The sequence below is a fragment of the Macaca thibetana genome, chromosome 4 (assembly GCF_024542745.1).
Source record: "Macaca thibetana thibetana isolate TM-01 chromosome 4, ASM2454274v1, whole genome shotgun sequence".
Taxonomy (NCBI): Eukaryota; Metazoa; Chordata; class Mammalia; order Primates; family Cercopithecidae; genus Macaca; species Macaca thibetana.
In genome coordinates, this window is record NC_065581.1 from 146,692,912 (window position 1) to 146,707,992 (window position 15,081).

The following is a 15,081-nucleotide window of genomic DNA, read 5'->3' on the forward strand; positions in this document are numbered from 1 at the left end:
TTTCATTTCCTGCAGGTCACTCACAATTTATGAGATATTTATGAGATTTCTTTGCGGTGTCAAAATATCTGTAAACTTTTTTCTTTCTTTTTTTTTTTTTTTTTTTTTTTTTGAGACGGAGTCTCGCTCTGTCGCCCGGGCTGGAGTGCAGTGGCCGGATCTCAGCTCACTGCAAGCTCCGCCTCCCGGGTTTACGCCATTCTCCTGCCTCAGCCTCCCGAATAGCTGGGACTACAGGCGCCTGCCACCTCGCCAGGCTAGTTTTTTGTATTTTTTTAGTAGAGACGGGGTTTCACCGTGTTAGCCGGGATGGTCTCGATCTCCTGACCTCGTGATCCGCCCGCCTTGGCCTCCCAGAGTGCTGGGATTACAGGCTTGAGCCACCGCGCCCGGCCAAACTTTTTTCTTTCTTTTTTTGTTTTTGGAGACAGGGTCTGGCTCTGTTGCCTAGGCCTGAGTGAAGTGATGCGATCATAGCTCATTGTAACCTTGAATTCCTAGTTACAGGAGGATTGTTCAAGCCATCCTCCCAGCTCAGCCTCCCTAGTAATTAACAGGCATGTGTCACCATGCCCAGCCAGTGTTTTAAATTTTTTGTAGAGCTCGGGTCTTGCTATGTTGCTCAGGCTGGTCTTTAAGCTTTATCCATTTTTGTTAGGCCACAATAATGAAAACTAAGATCATCAACAGCAAAGATGCCATGTAAATGTAGGGGAGAATTTTCCAATGTGACCTAGGGGAGAGTTATCTTGCCAGAAAGGGTTATGTTTAATGTTTTGATTTTTAATCGCTATTTTTTAAATAGGCTGCCAGAGAAATGGGTGTGAGTTTGTTTTAGCTTTGGTCTCCACTTCCTGTGTAAGTTATTTGGGATGGATGTTTAGTATAGATATGAAATCATCGGGGAAAACCAAACAAAGAGAAAATATTATCATTGAAAATTTACACATTAATTTTCCACATAGTTTTTTGAAAGGAAAGTCAGTTTGGGAAGGCAAAAAGGGACTTTGGCAAAATGAGTGACTCTGTGTCCTGCATCTAGGCTACCTGAAAAAAAGGCCCAGTCTTTGAAACGATCTTCTCCGGAGGCAAGCATGCCATGACCCAACAAATGTCTCTGTACCCCACAGGTTGAAGTTTGCAAGAAACAGCCGAGTAAGCTCAGGGCTTTTATAGAGTTGATCATGTTTTTGAATCCTGCCCTTTAATTAACTATATACTTTACAAAACTAGGTAGCTGTAGTAGACATATTAATCACTTCTTAGTAAGAAAAAGCACTGGAATCTACAGATGGACATTGATCTGTTACCTATGTTGACAAGAACATTATGATCTTTGTCAAACCACACTGCAAATGCACCGGGATGCTGCACTGATTTTCCGTGGTTACTGCTGGAGTTGGGAAAGGAGAAGGAAGATTGGTTGTAGTTTGACATGGGGAATGTTACCCTCCTTTCCCTCTAGGCCAAATGACTCCTTACAATGCAGCCAATAAAAAGCAAAAAGAATAAGTGTTTATATAAAGATGCTTATGGTTCATATCTTTCCATATAAACATTCAATGTGGGGAAAGAAAACCCCACCAGCTCGGCAAAAAAGAGATTAATTTCTCCCCCAAAGATTGGTGTGGAAGTCTTCCCAAAAGAAAGCTGTCTGATGAAATCACTGCCATCTTAAGTGGTAAAAACACAATGCACTACATTAAAACGTAGTTATTGGGTTTTCATAATCATAGTATAAGAACCCTCAAAATTATCTTGTCTGGAATCTCTAGAAAAGTACACACCTTTGTGATTTAGGATCAACTGCTACTTAGAGGCTACTAGGAATAACTACTTCACAACTTCTCTTAATAATAACTCCATGATTTCAACCTCTTTCATTGTTGTTCCTGATAAAAACTTGTCTTCCTTCAAATTCAGGCCATATCTCCTGGTTTGGCATTGTTCTGGTGACTTTGTCCTCACTGTGGTTATTATGACCCGGGAACTTCAAGAAAGACATAAACTTCTAGATCCAGGCTCTAAACACCTTTCCATATTGGAGCTGTGAAGTCTAAAAATAACACTTTATTACTAAGTACATGAGCAAAAATTTAGAGCAAGGTAAAAGTATGTGTGTGTGTGCATGCTCAGGCATGCATGCATATTTCAGGGGTGTAAGGGCTGTTTTTCTCCAGTTTGAAGCTATAGGGCATAATATTATTTGAAGCTTCACTTACCTCTACCTGAAGCATAAACCAAGAAAACGTGAACAACTCAGCAGTGGAGGGGTTCCTTGTGCTCTTTGGGTAACAAGTCACTTGTTTCCTTATTCCACAGTGAAGCGTTCCTTCTTTAAAACATTTTGTTGCACTTTGGGAGGCTGAGACGGGTGGATCACGAGGTCAGGAGATCGAGACCATCCTGGCTAACACAGTGAAACCCCGTCTCTACTAAAAAAATACAAAAAGTCTAGCCGGGCGATGTGGCGGGCGCCTGTAGTCCCAGCTACTCGGGAGGCGGAGGCAGGAGAATGGCGTAAACCCGGGAGGCGGAGCTTGCAGTGAGCCGAGATCCGGCCACTGCGCTCCAGCCTGGGCGACAGAGCGAGACTCCGTCTCAAAACAAAACAAAACAAAAGCAAAAACAAAACATTTTGTTGCAATTAAACTGTGTACCCCTGGAGGTGAAACTTGTGTCTCACCTGCAGACAGCCTGTGTTTCTGAATTGCAGTACCTAGTATAATCCACTCGGGTACTTAAATAAAGTACCAAAACATAACTAATGAATAAAAGAAAGCAATGAATTAGTAAGCCTATATTTATAAACTGCTGCCACTATGAAATGTAAGACCTTATTTAATAAAATCAGTTTATGATATTTAGCTTGAAAGAACAGCTGCTTCCTTTTAGAATATCTAAAACCTTAGAGACACCATACTTTTTCTTTGATTGTTTTTCTATGAGTAATAATTTTAAAGTGAATTTTAATGTAGATGAAAATCTGTTAAAACAGTATGATGATATTTAAGTGCAATACAGGCTTTATACTTCTAATTACATGTGGAAAAAATGGTCTGAACATGCGGTGGCCTGTAAGAAAGAAATATTATGATTAGAAGTAATTGTAACAGGCTGGGTGTGGTGGCTCATGCCTGTAATCCCAGCACTTTGGGAGGCCGAGGTGGGTGGATCACCTGAGGTCAGGAGTTTGAGACCAGCCTGGCCAACATGGCGAAACCCTTTCTCTAATAAAAATACAAAAAAATTAGCCAAGCATGGTGGCACACCTGTAATTCCAGCTACTCAGGAGGCTGAGGCAGGAGAATCACTTGAACTCAGGAGGTGGAGGTTGCAGATCACGCCACTGCCCTCCAGCCTGGGCAACAGAGAAAGACTCTATCTCAAAAAAATAAATAAACAAATAAATACATAATTATAATAGAATAATAATTAAAGTAAAATAGATCTATTTATAATGAATTAAATTTTTCTAAGCCCTCACTGGGGATATTCTTAAAACTCTATCACCAAATATACCAGTGACATTGCAGGAAAATTTCAAGGGAATTCCAAAATACTATTTTTAAAAATTACAAAAATTTTATAGGAAAAAAATAGAAGAACTTCAGATATTTTGAAATCTGTTAAGTCTTATTTGAAATTAACGTGAGGTCCGCTTATTATTAATAATGAACATGTTGAAAAAATCGTCTGAATATGAGGTTATTGAGGTTTCTTTCATTCCAGATCTCTGCTAATTAGTATCAGGGATAATTACATCTGTCTCTCTAGTTCTTCTAGAGAACTACTTCTCAACTCCTCTCTCCCTTAGGAGTCTACACATGAGCCGGAGAATACCTTAGCACAGAATGCTCTAAATGTAAACACAACGCAATTTCCTCTAAAAAACAAACAAACAAAACCTGTGGTTTCGTTTATTGTCATGTGGTCTCATTTGACTTTTAAAATCCACATCTTTTAATTTTAGGAATTGTATTAAATGTTTTAAGGTCAAAAACTGTACTTTTCTATGTTGAATTACTGGTAAGAAGCTGGCAATCAAGTGAAAGTTCTTTATGGACTAGACTGAAAAGCTCTTGTGTACTGTCAATCCAGTATTCATTTCTCAAAGCAAATGTCACCAGCACAATGGTTCTGTTGTGGATTCAAAACCAAGTTCCGTTTCAGCAATAATAGCGCAGCAGTAAACTCCTCCTCGTTGTCAGGCCCTGTGGCAATCTGGTTTTAGTCAGGCACTTCAGAGTCACCTCAGAGTGTCTTTTCTTTTTGTTTTGTTTTGTTTTGTTTTGTTTTTTGACACAGGGTCTCACTGTGTTGCCCAGGCTGGAGTGCAGAGGCATGATATTGGCTTGCTGCAGCCTCGACCTCCTGGGCTCAAGTGATCCCACAGGTGTGTGCCACCAACCCCAGTTAATTTTTGTATTGTTTTTTTGTAGAGGCAGGGTTTTGCCATGTTGCCGAGGCTGGTCTCCAACTCCTGGGCTCATGCGATCAGCCTGCCTTGGCCTTCCAAAGTGCTGGGATTATAGGTGTGAGCCACTGTACCTGGCCCAGAATGTCTTTATTAGCTGTGTAAGATCATTAGTTACAGAAACCCAGCTAGTTAGAAATAAATTGCTTTCCTGCTTACCTGCCACCTAGTTCTGAGTACACATGTCAGTCCTACAATCCCACCTAATATCTGATGCATAAACTAAAATGATAGTCAAGGTTGTTCACTGGTGGTGAAATTTTGAGGGATTATTTTTAAACTTTTCTATATTTTTGAAATATTTTAACAGATTGTTGTTTTTTTAATAAGAAGAAAATAAACTTTCTCAAAAAAAAAAAAAGCAATGCCAAGGAAAGACTTTTTTTTTTTTTTTTTTTGAGAAGGGTCTCACTCTGTTGCCCAGGCTGGAGTGTAGGGGTGTGACCTGGGCTCACTGCAACCTCGTCCTCCTGGGCTCAAGTGATCCTCTCACCTCTGCCTCCCAAGTAGCTGGGACTCCAGGCTCATGCCACCATGCCCAGAATACTTTTAAATTTTTCTGGAGCTGGGGTGGGGGTCTTACTGTGTTGCCCAGGCTGGTCTGAAATTCCTGGCCTCAAGTGATTCTCCTGTGTTAGCCTCCAAAAATGCTGGGATTACAGGCATGAGACACTGTACCCAGCCACCTTTTTTTTTTTTTTTTTATGCCAATGAAATTTCTAATCTGATTTCCTGGCTTCCTGGCAGAGAAGGAAGCCACTTCAAAAATAATTCTACTTTTTTATTAGAAATACAGAAACAGGTGCAGCACAGCAACATGGCACAAGTATACATATGTAACAAACCTGCACGTTATGCACATGTACCCTACAACTTAAAGTATAATAATAATAAATAAATTAAAAAAAAAAAAAAAAGAAATACAGAAACAACCCTCTTTTTCTACAAGGATGAAAGTGTCATTCATATCTCCTCCCACTCAGCTCCATTGTAGTTAAAAAAAAAAAAATGTGATTTCAAAATCTGTAAAAGAGGAAGCGGCAAACTGGGAGTTTGTAGGCCACGTCAGGCCCTAACACTTGTTCTGTTTGGTGACCACATTATTTAAAAACTGAAATTGAATGCCCCTCAAATGTTCAGTTTCCCATAGGCCCACTGAACATTTAGACACTTAGGTAATCTTCCTGGACCCTGAAGGCATTTGATTTTGACACCCTTATACTAGCATCGCATAAGAAGTAGACTGGGACACTACATGACTAAGACATGTTAGGCAAAGTTACAACTGTGCTAATATCATCATTCTGCTCTTCAATTTGCATGTGGAAAACACTGATTTCAGGAAAGGAATTTTAGCAAATTCAGTGTCCACAGTCACATGCCTCTAGGTTATCCTAACAATGTTCTCCCATATAACTCCCTTCCCTTTTAGTTCATTCTTTACATTACTTCCTGGTTAGTAATCCTAGAGCCTGACTTTAATCACATATTTGTTGTTCATTCTTTTTTTCTTCACTGTGTGCCAGGTCTCTATAGGTGCTAAGAACACAAAATAGATGAGGCTCAAGGTCTCATACCCCCTGAAAATAATCAGACATGTAAATTTAAAATAATAGGAGTGTAGTTGGTACAAAATGGGTTCTGAGGAAACACAGAGAATGAAGATTGTGACTGTGCCTGGGAAAAAGTTTTCCAAAGGTAACAATTGAACTGACTTTTGAAAGAGAAGTAGATATTCAGCTGATGACTAAGTCAAAGGCATTCTAGCACACCCAAAGCATGGACTCAAAGAAAGGCTTGGAAAATTCAGGAAACCTCAAGTAGTTTGGTTTTACTAGAGCAACAAGGAGTAAAGAATGGGGAGAAAGGAAATATGCGTTCATTCATTTAATGTTTTCTTTTTCTTTCTCTCATTTTTATTTATTTATTTATTTTTTACAGTCTCATTCTGTTGCCAGGCTGGAGTGCAGTGGCACGATCTGGGCTCACTGCAAACTCTGCCTCCCGGGTTCAAGAGATTCTCCTGCCTCAGTCTCCCGAGTAGCTGGGACTAAGGCACCTGTCACCTTGCCCAGTGAATTTTTGTATTTTTAGTAGAGATGGGGTTTCGCCATGTTGGCCAGGATGGTCTTGATCTTTTGACCTCATGATCCACCTGCCTTGGCCTCCCAAAGTGCTTAATGTTTTATTTTATAAATTGTTTAATGCTGCAAGCATTGAGGATAAAGCAATGATTTATATAGTAGCAGCATTTGTTGCACAGAGTTCAGTCTAGTGAAGAATACAGAAAAGTAAAGAGGGAATAAAATAGAGTTCAGTAAACGGTATGATAAAGTAAATGCAGAGTCAAGGAAGCACAGAGGAGGACGTGTAGAGGTAGACAAGTATACAAGTATACGGTGGCTCGTGGATTTTCTGATGTGCTGCTGAGATCCACCTTTGGGAATGAAGGACTTATTCTCCCAGTTTCTGACAATGATGCCAGAAGACAACCCTCAAATTGTAGCATTACCCAAGGTCTTTCTTCCTTCCAAAGACATCTTGCATCCAATGCTTGACCAGTGTGTTTTATAAAGCTTTGGCTCCCACTTGATCCAACTTGGAACAATTCTGAGCAGCCAGTCCAGCTCCAGAGCTACCCAAGGGGTGCGCTGAGCAACCTTTACTGGGGCTGGATCACAGCTCAACTTCTCCTTCTACCTAATCCTGTTTCCTTCTCGATTCTTCTACAGATGTTGATCCATTGGGAACTCCCTAATAAATATCCTGTTTCAGAATCTTTTTCCTTGTACAAATTATGAAGTGTCCTTGAATGCCATTCTGAGTAACCTGGATTTTGTGCTATATACAACTAAAGTCAGAGAAGGCTTTTAGCAGGGAAATAGCTTGGCCATAAATGTAAATTAGAAAGGTGCAAAATTCAAGACAATATTATTGAAGAGGATGTTATGGTAGTCCAACCAAAAAACATTTATAACCTAAATAAATCCATCCACAGTGGGGTAGAGAGAAAGAGATGAATATAAGATGTATTCATGGGCAATACTGGCAGGACACACTTGGTGATTGACTATAGATGGTGGGCATGGTAAAATCATGTAAGTCTCCCCTAGTTATTTGGCTTGGGGAAAGGGATACATCTTGGTATCACTAATCAAGATAGAAGATGCAGGAGAAGAAGCAGGATCATTAATGAATATGATAAGTTCACTTTTGTACCTGTTGAGTTTGAAGTAAATTCAATACAGTAAAAATGCAGATAATACTTGGTAGATGGTGGAAAACGTATTGGGAGATCAGGATGAAGGTCAATACTAGAGATACAGGATTGGGAATAATCAGAATCTGTAGTAGTTAAATACACAGATGGGAATGAGCTCAGAGTTTCACTGTTCTGCTCTAAAATTGTCAGATCTCCATACTGCTTACCAAAGCAGTTCCTAACTCCTCCAACTGGCACCCAGACAAAATAATGACACTTCAGCACTACGGACAGTGTCAGGATTGCTTGTACACCCCGCCCCCTTCTCACCTCATCCTCAAAATTTTAGTTCTGGTAGATAAGGACTTCCTTATTATCTTCTACTGTCTAGCTTTCTTGCCTTACTTTCTATCTGTCTCCTGGCTCATATCTTTTGCTTAAGGAATTGTGTTAAAGTCATCTAGTTCAAGCTTTTCCTTTCTTTTTTTTTTTAAAGCAGATGAGGAACTTGAGGCCCAAAGAGGTGAAATGATTTGCCCAAAGCTACATTACTGGTAAGTAACAGAGCTGGGACCCAGATTTCCAGGATCATGCCTTAATGTTCTACTGCAATACAACATGAAGTAGACTCCATAATTTTCCAGGCAACAAGTTCAAGCTAACAGGCATTTGTCAAAAGAAGACATACATGTCGTCAACAGAGAAATGAAAAAAATGCTCAATATTTCTAATCATTAGGGAAATGCAAATTTAAACCACAATGAGATATCATCTTACACCTGTTAGAATGGCTAAGGTTAAAAAAAAAAAGACAAAAGATAACAAGGGTTGACAAGGGCGTAGAGAAAAGGAAACCCTGGTACACTGTTGATGAGAATGTAAATTAGCATTACGATTATGGAAAATAATATGGAGGCTCATCAAAAATCTAAAAACAGAATCACCATATAATCTAGCCATCCCACTTTTGGGTATATATGCAAAGGACTTGAAATCTGTATGTCAAAGAGATATCTGCACTTCAGTGTTCATTGTAGCACTATTCACAATAGTAAAGATACGGAAGCAACTGAAGTGTCAGTGGATGAATGAATAATGAAAATGTGGTATATATGCATGATGGAATACCATACAGCCTTAAGAAAGAAGGAAATTCTGTCATTGCAACAATATGCATAAACCTGGAGGGCATTATGCTAAGTAAAATAAGCCAGGCACAGAAAGACAAATACTGCATGAACTCAATGATAATGTGGAATCTAAAAAAAGTTAAACTAATGGAAGCAGAGAGTGGAATGGTGCTTACCAATGGCTAGGGAAAGGGGGAGGGTAGGGGTGGGAAAAGGAGAGATGTTGGTCAAAGGGTACATAGTTTCAGTTAGATAGGAGGAGTAAATTTCAGTAATCTAAGTAGATTTTAAATGTTCTCACCATAAACTAATGTTAAGTAGGTGAGCTGATGGCTGTACTAATTACTTTGATTTAATCATTCCACAATGTATACATAGATCAAAACATCATAACGTACCCATAAATATATACAATTATTATTTGTCAGTTAAAAACAGACATTTTAAGCTGGCTAATAATAGTAAAAATACAGCAATAACAACAGTAACAATAGTAATACAACACAATCAAAAAACAACTCTTCACCTGATTGGATCTTAACTTGGCTTGGCATTCTTTCGGAAATTTTTAAAAATTATCTCTTTGATTTTTGTTCATTCTCTTTGAAATCTTTTATCAGATATTCTAGATCCATCATCGTCTTCCATTAATACATCATCTTTTTTCTCATTTTATTCATTCCTTTATCACTTTTCTCTGAATGCTTCAAATTCACTGATTTGATTTTCGTCGCTTTCCAATTTTGCTCTTTACTGCTTCCATTTTATTTTTTTCTTTTAGAGACAGGGTCTTACTGGGTCACCTGGCGGTCTCATTATGTTGTCCAGGCCAATTTTGAATTCCTGGTCTCAAGCAGTCCTCCCACGTCAGCCTCCCAAAGCACTGGGCTTACAAGGGTTAGCCACTGTGCCCAGCTTCCATGTCATTTTTTAAAAAATTCTAGCAATCTTATATTTATTTCAAAACGAATCTTTTCTAACCTTAAATTGTTCCTATTTTAAAATGTAATTTTTAAATGATTGACAGTTTTTAAAGATACCATAAAATTTACACTTTTAAAGTGCACAGTCTAGCGGTTTCTAGTGGTTGTACATTTTCAGAATTGTGCAACCGTCAACATTATCTAATTTCAGGACATTTTTATCATGCACAAAGGAAACCCCATACTCGTTAGCAATCACTCCCTATTTCCCCCTCCCTCAGCCCCTGGCAATCACTAATCTACTGTTTCTATGAATTTGCCTATATATATAGACAATTCATATATATGTGGAATAATAAAATATGTGGTTTTTGTGTCAGGAGTCTTTCATGTAGTATAATGTTTTCAAAGTTCATCCATGTTGTAGCATGTATCAGCACTCCATTTTTATTGCTGAATAACATACCCTTGTATGTGAGTGCATTTGTGGGTGTGTATGTAACACTTTGTTTATCCATTTATGAGTGGACAGACATTTGAGTTATTTCTATTTTTGGGCTATTATGAATAACGTTGGTATGAATGTTTGTATATAGGCTATTGTGTAAAAATGTTTTTATTTCTTTTGGGTAAACACCTGGGAGTAGAATTGCTAAGTCACATGGTAACTCTGTGTTTAACTTTCTGAGGAACTGCCAAATTGTTTTTCCAAAGTAGCTACAACATTTTACATTTCCACTAGCAATGTATGAGGATTCCAATATCTCCACATCCTCGTCAACACTTTTTATGTCTTTTTAAAAAATGATAGCCTTTCTACGGACTGTGACATGGTATCTCATTATGGTTTTGATTTGCATTTCTCCAATGACTAATAATATTGAGCATCATTTCACATGCCTTATGGTCATGCGTATATCTTCTTCGGAGCAATGTTTATTCAGATCACTTTAAAATCAGATTGTCTTTTTATTGTTGAGTTGTAAAAGTCCTGGATACAAATCCCTTATCAGTTATTTGATTTGTAAATATTTTCTCTCATTCTGTTGGTTTTCTCTCTCTCTCTCTTTTTTTTTTTTTGAGACGGAGTCTTACTCTGTTGCCCAGGCTGGAGTGCAGTGGTGCTATCTTGGCTCACTACAATGTCCACCTCCTGGGTTCAAGCGATTCTCCTGCTTCAGCCTCCCGAGTAGCTGGGATTAAGGCACCCGCCACCATGCCCAGCTAATTTTTTGTATTTTTAATAGAGATGGGGGTTTCACTATCTTGGCCAGGCTGGTCTCGAACTCCTGATCTCATGATCCACCCGCCTTGGCCTCCCAAAGTGCTGGGATTATAGGCATGAGTCACCACGCCCAGCCCACTGGTTTTCTCTGTACTTTCTTGAGGTTTTCTTTGAAGCACAAATATTTTTAATTTTTATGAAGTACAATTTATTTTTTAAGTACAAATCTATTTCTTTCTATTATTATCTGTGTTTTTGGTGTCATATCTAAGAAACCACTGCCTTGTCCAAGGTCAAAAATATTTATGCCCCTGTTCTCTAGTAAGAATTTTATAGTGTTAGCTCTTACAATTAGGCCTGTGATCAATTTTGTGTTAAATTTTGCATATGGCGTGCATATGGTGTAATGTTCTTTTGAATTTTGTTGGTAACTCATCATCTTTCTAGATTTTTTAAGATTTAGAGATTTTTCTAAAGTTTTTTAAAATTTTGTTTTGGTTTTATTATTAACTCTTTCATGAGTGGAGTCTATTTATTCCTCTGGTTAATTCCTCTGGTTAATTTCCTTTTTTACATTACAACTAAGTCTTTTAATCCAGAAGATGGTTCATTGGTCTGTTTATTCTGATGATTGTGTTTATGTCCATGGGTGGAGTTCACAGTTAATTTCAGAATTGTTTGGGGGTCCTGTTGAAATACTAGGTACACTCAATGGGAGATTTCCCATTGGAAATCTCCTCAAAAGGAAATTTCAAGATTTATCAGAATTACTTTAATAAATTGGCATTCCAATTGTCTGTGGAAGTAGGGCAGAGGTGGTGGGCCCATAGACTTCACCATTGTGCCAAAGAATTTCTCCGTGGTTTCTGAGATACTACTCTGTATGCTGTCTATATGAAGGGCAAGCTGGGATGCCCTCAGATATTGCTTTGTGTAGACTCTGTCTTTAATGAACTTTCTACAGATGCTGGTAGGACTGGTATTTGCCCCTCTCTGACTTCCCTATATGACACATTTGCCTCTAAACATAGAACACTTTACTGGAAATCTTCTAAATTTCACAGCAAGTGCCAATTCATATTTTCATATCCCTTTGGATATTCAATGGTAGTTTAAAACATGTAAACTCAGATTAATATCTTGAATCAGAACCATTCTTTCAGCTTCTGATTTGGCTCTGTTTCTATTGATTATTCTTCGCTTCTATCTAGTGACCCTGACTAGTTCAAGTTTCTATTTTCTTCAGCTTTAACTCTTACTTTGTGTTTATACTGGTGTTTCCTGTGCTTGTCCTGCCCCCAACTTTGGCGACTAATTTCTTGATGTATTAGAGCACTGCACTAGAACCAGGAGGCCAGATCATGCTTCTTTTGGAGGTTGCTGGTCCTTCCACGTTGCCTCCCTCATCTTTCTTCATCATTCTTGCAGCGAACCTCAATTAAACCCAAGGAAACCAAGTCGTCTTTGTAATGTAGACACATGGGAGCTCCTTCTCCTCCTCCCTCCTCCTCCTCTCTCTTCCTCTTCCTCTTCCTCTTCCTTCTTCTTCTTCTTTGTTGTCATCATCTTCTCTTTTCTTCTTCTTCTTCCTCCTCCTCCTCTTCCTCCTCCTCCTCCTTCTTCTTTCTTCTTCTGAGACAGGATCTCACTTTGTTGACCAGGTCACAGTGCACTGACACGATCTCAGCTCACTGCACCCTCTGCTTCCCAGGCTGAAGTGATTCTCCTGCCTCAGTCTCCTGAGTAGCTGAGATTACAGGTGCATGCCACCATGCCCAGCTAAGTTTTGTATTTTTTGTAGAAATGAGGTCTCACCATGTTGCCCAGGCTGGTCTTGAACTGCTGGGCTCAGTGATCCACCTGCCTCAGCCTTCCAGAGTGCTGGGATTACAGACATGAGCCACAGTGGCCGGCCATGGGGCGTCTTAAAGATTTAAGTATCTTATTTATTAATATCTTTGTATTGTCCATAACAACTAGCACCATCTGAGCACATAGTAGATATTCAACAAATATTAAAGAATGAATTAACTTAAATAATTAAAAGAATAATATAATATATCAGGCCTGGTGCAGTGGCTCACACCTGCAATCCCAGCACTTTGGGAGGCTGAGGTGGGCAGATCACTTGAGGCCAGGAGTTCGAGACTTGCCTGGCCAACGTGGCAAAACCCCATCTTTACTAAAAAATACAAAAATTAGCTAGGCCTGGTGGCATGCACCTGTAATCACAGCTACTTGGGAGGCTGAGAGAACTGCTTGAGCCCAGGAAGGAGAGGTTGCAGTGAGCTGAGATCGCACCACTGCACTACAGCCTGGGCAACAGAGTGAAACCCTGTCTCAAAACAAAAACGAAACAAAAAAAGAGAATAATACATCAAATTCTTTGTAAAGAAAAACCTTCCTCCCTATTTCAAACAGCTTGAAGAAAGACAGTTTTTGTCCTTTTATTTATTTTGGGGGGATGGAGTCTCGCTCTTTCGCCCAGGCTGGAGTGCAGTGGCACCATCTCAGTTCACTGCAACCTTCACCTCTGGGTTCAAGCAATTCACTTCTGGGTTCAAGCAATTCTCGTGCTTCAGCCTCCCAAGCAGCTGGGACCACAAGCATGGGCCACCATGCCTAACTGATTTTTGTATTTTTAGTAGAGATGGAGTTTCGCCATGTTGGCCAGGCTGGTCTCGAACTCCTGACCTCAAGTGATCCACCCTCCTTGGCCTCCCAAAGTGCGGGATTATAAATGTGAACCACCATGCCTAGCTTATCTTTACATTTATTTTGATGATGAATTCGAAATCGTACCAATGTATATCAGTGCTTTATTCACAACACTGGCCTGAAGATATTTCAGAATAGAGAAATGCCAGATCCTGAGTAAGTTTTAACAACAAAAGGGTTGAGGGGTCAGTGATAAAATTGTATTTCTCTCTTTATTTTACTAATGGAAATTAATTATTTTTTAATAACAGTAGTGCTCTATGTATTCTAAATTCTGCTCCCAAAAGGATTTAAGGTGGCTGACATAAACGTATATGATATAATAATACTTAATACTTAACATCATAACAATAATAATTTACAAGAAAAGCAGAAAAAGAGAAAACGAGTGTAGAAAAAATAAAACAAAACATGGAGGGGAAGTTGCTAAACAAAATGTATCCTGCAAAGTCACCTACATCCACTTGCTTATGGAGGGTCACATATTTGGCTCTGACTTTTCCAGGCAATTCAAGAGGGCTCACAACCAGATAGAGACCCAGTGTCCATAAGACTCAAACAAACTAATTGCTTAGCCTAACACAGTTTCTCTAGTTGCTGAAACCAGAGAGCAATTTCTCCAAAACGTTGCCACAAACACTACACTGTAAGTTACAGTGACCACCATCCTACAGCCAACACAGTACAATTTCGTAGGAATATTTCTCAATATAGCTAAAAACACAGTGTTTTTTTACATAGAAAAGTGCAGGACACTAATTTCTAGTTTTGCAGTATCCTCAGTACCAAAAGTCGTCCTACTGATGGTGCTAATCAGGAGAACATTTCCATGGTCAAGTTAAGATGCCTAGATGATTTCAGTTTAGTTCAACAGCATCAATAAAATTTTAAGGTCAGTAGGCGTATTGTTGGATAGAATACATGAGAAAAGTAAAACAGCAGAGATTTTTGTGTTTCTGCTGCAATAGTGCTACATAACCAATTGCAAATTTTAGAGGCTTAAAACATAACTTTCTATTTTTCTTGTTCAAGATTTTGGTCAGTTTAACATCCCCTTTTCTCATTCTTGAACCAGTGGCTAGCCAGGAGATTACAGAAGCAAAAGAAATAAAGCCACTTTTAAAGCCTCTGCTTAGTGAGACAATGAAGCAAACTAATACAGGAACAGAAAACCAAATACTGCATGTTCTCACTTGTAAGTGGGAGCTAAACATAGAGTACATACGGCCACAAAGAAGGGAACAACAACAACAACAAAAAAGGAAACACAAAGAAGAGAACAACAGACACCAGGGCCTACTTGAGGGTAGAGGGTGGAAGAAGGGTGAGGCTCGAAAAACTATAGGGTACTATGCTTACTATCTGGATGACAAAATAATTCTTACACCAAACCCCCATGACATGCA

At 39.0% G+C, this 15,081-nt stretch overlaps 1 protein-coding gene across 7 annotated transcripts in view; it reads left to right on the top strand.

The window, feature by feature from the left end:
- Window positions 1-15,081, top strand: part of CEP85L (centrosomal protein 85 like) — a 239,010-nt gene that overhangs the window by 22,869 nt on the left and 201,060 nt on the right. For 6 of the 7 annotated variants that reach the window (XM_050786400.1, XM_050786407.1, XM_050786402.1 and 3 more), the window contains one exon: window positions 8,179-8,233. The gene's annotated coding sequence lies outside the window, so the exon portion shown is untranslated. Of the gene's footprint in view, window positions 1-8,175; window positions 8,234-15,081 lie in introns of all 7 variants that reach the window. The other variant, XM_050786403.1, reaches the window with a different exon arrangement.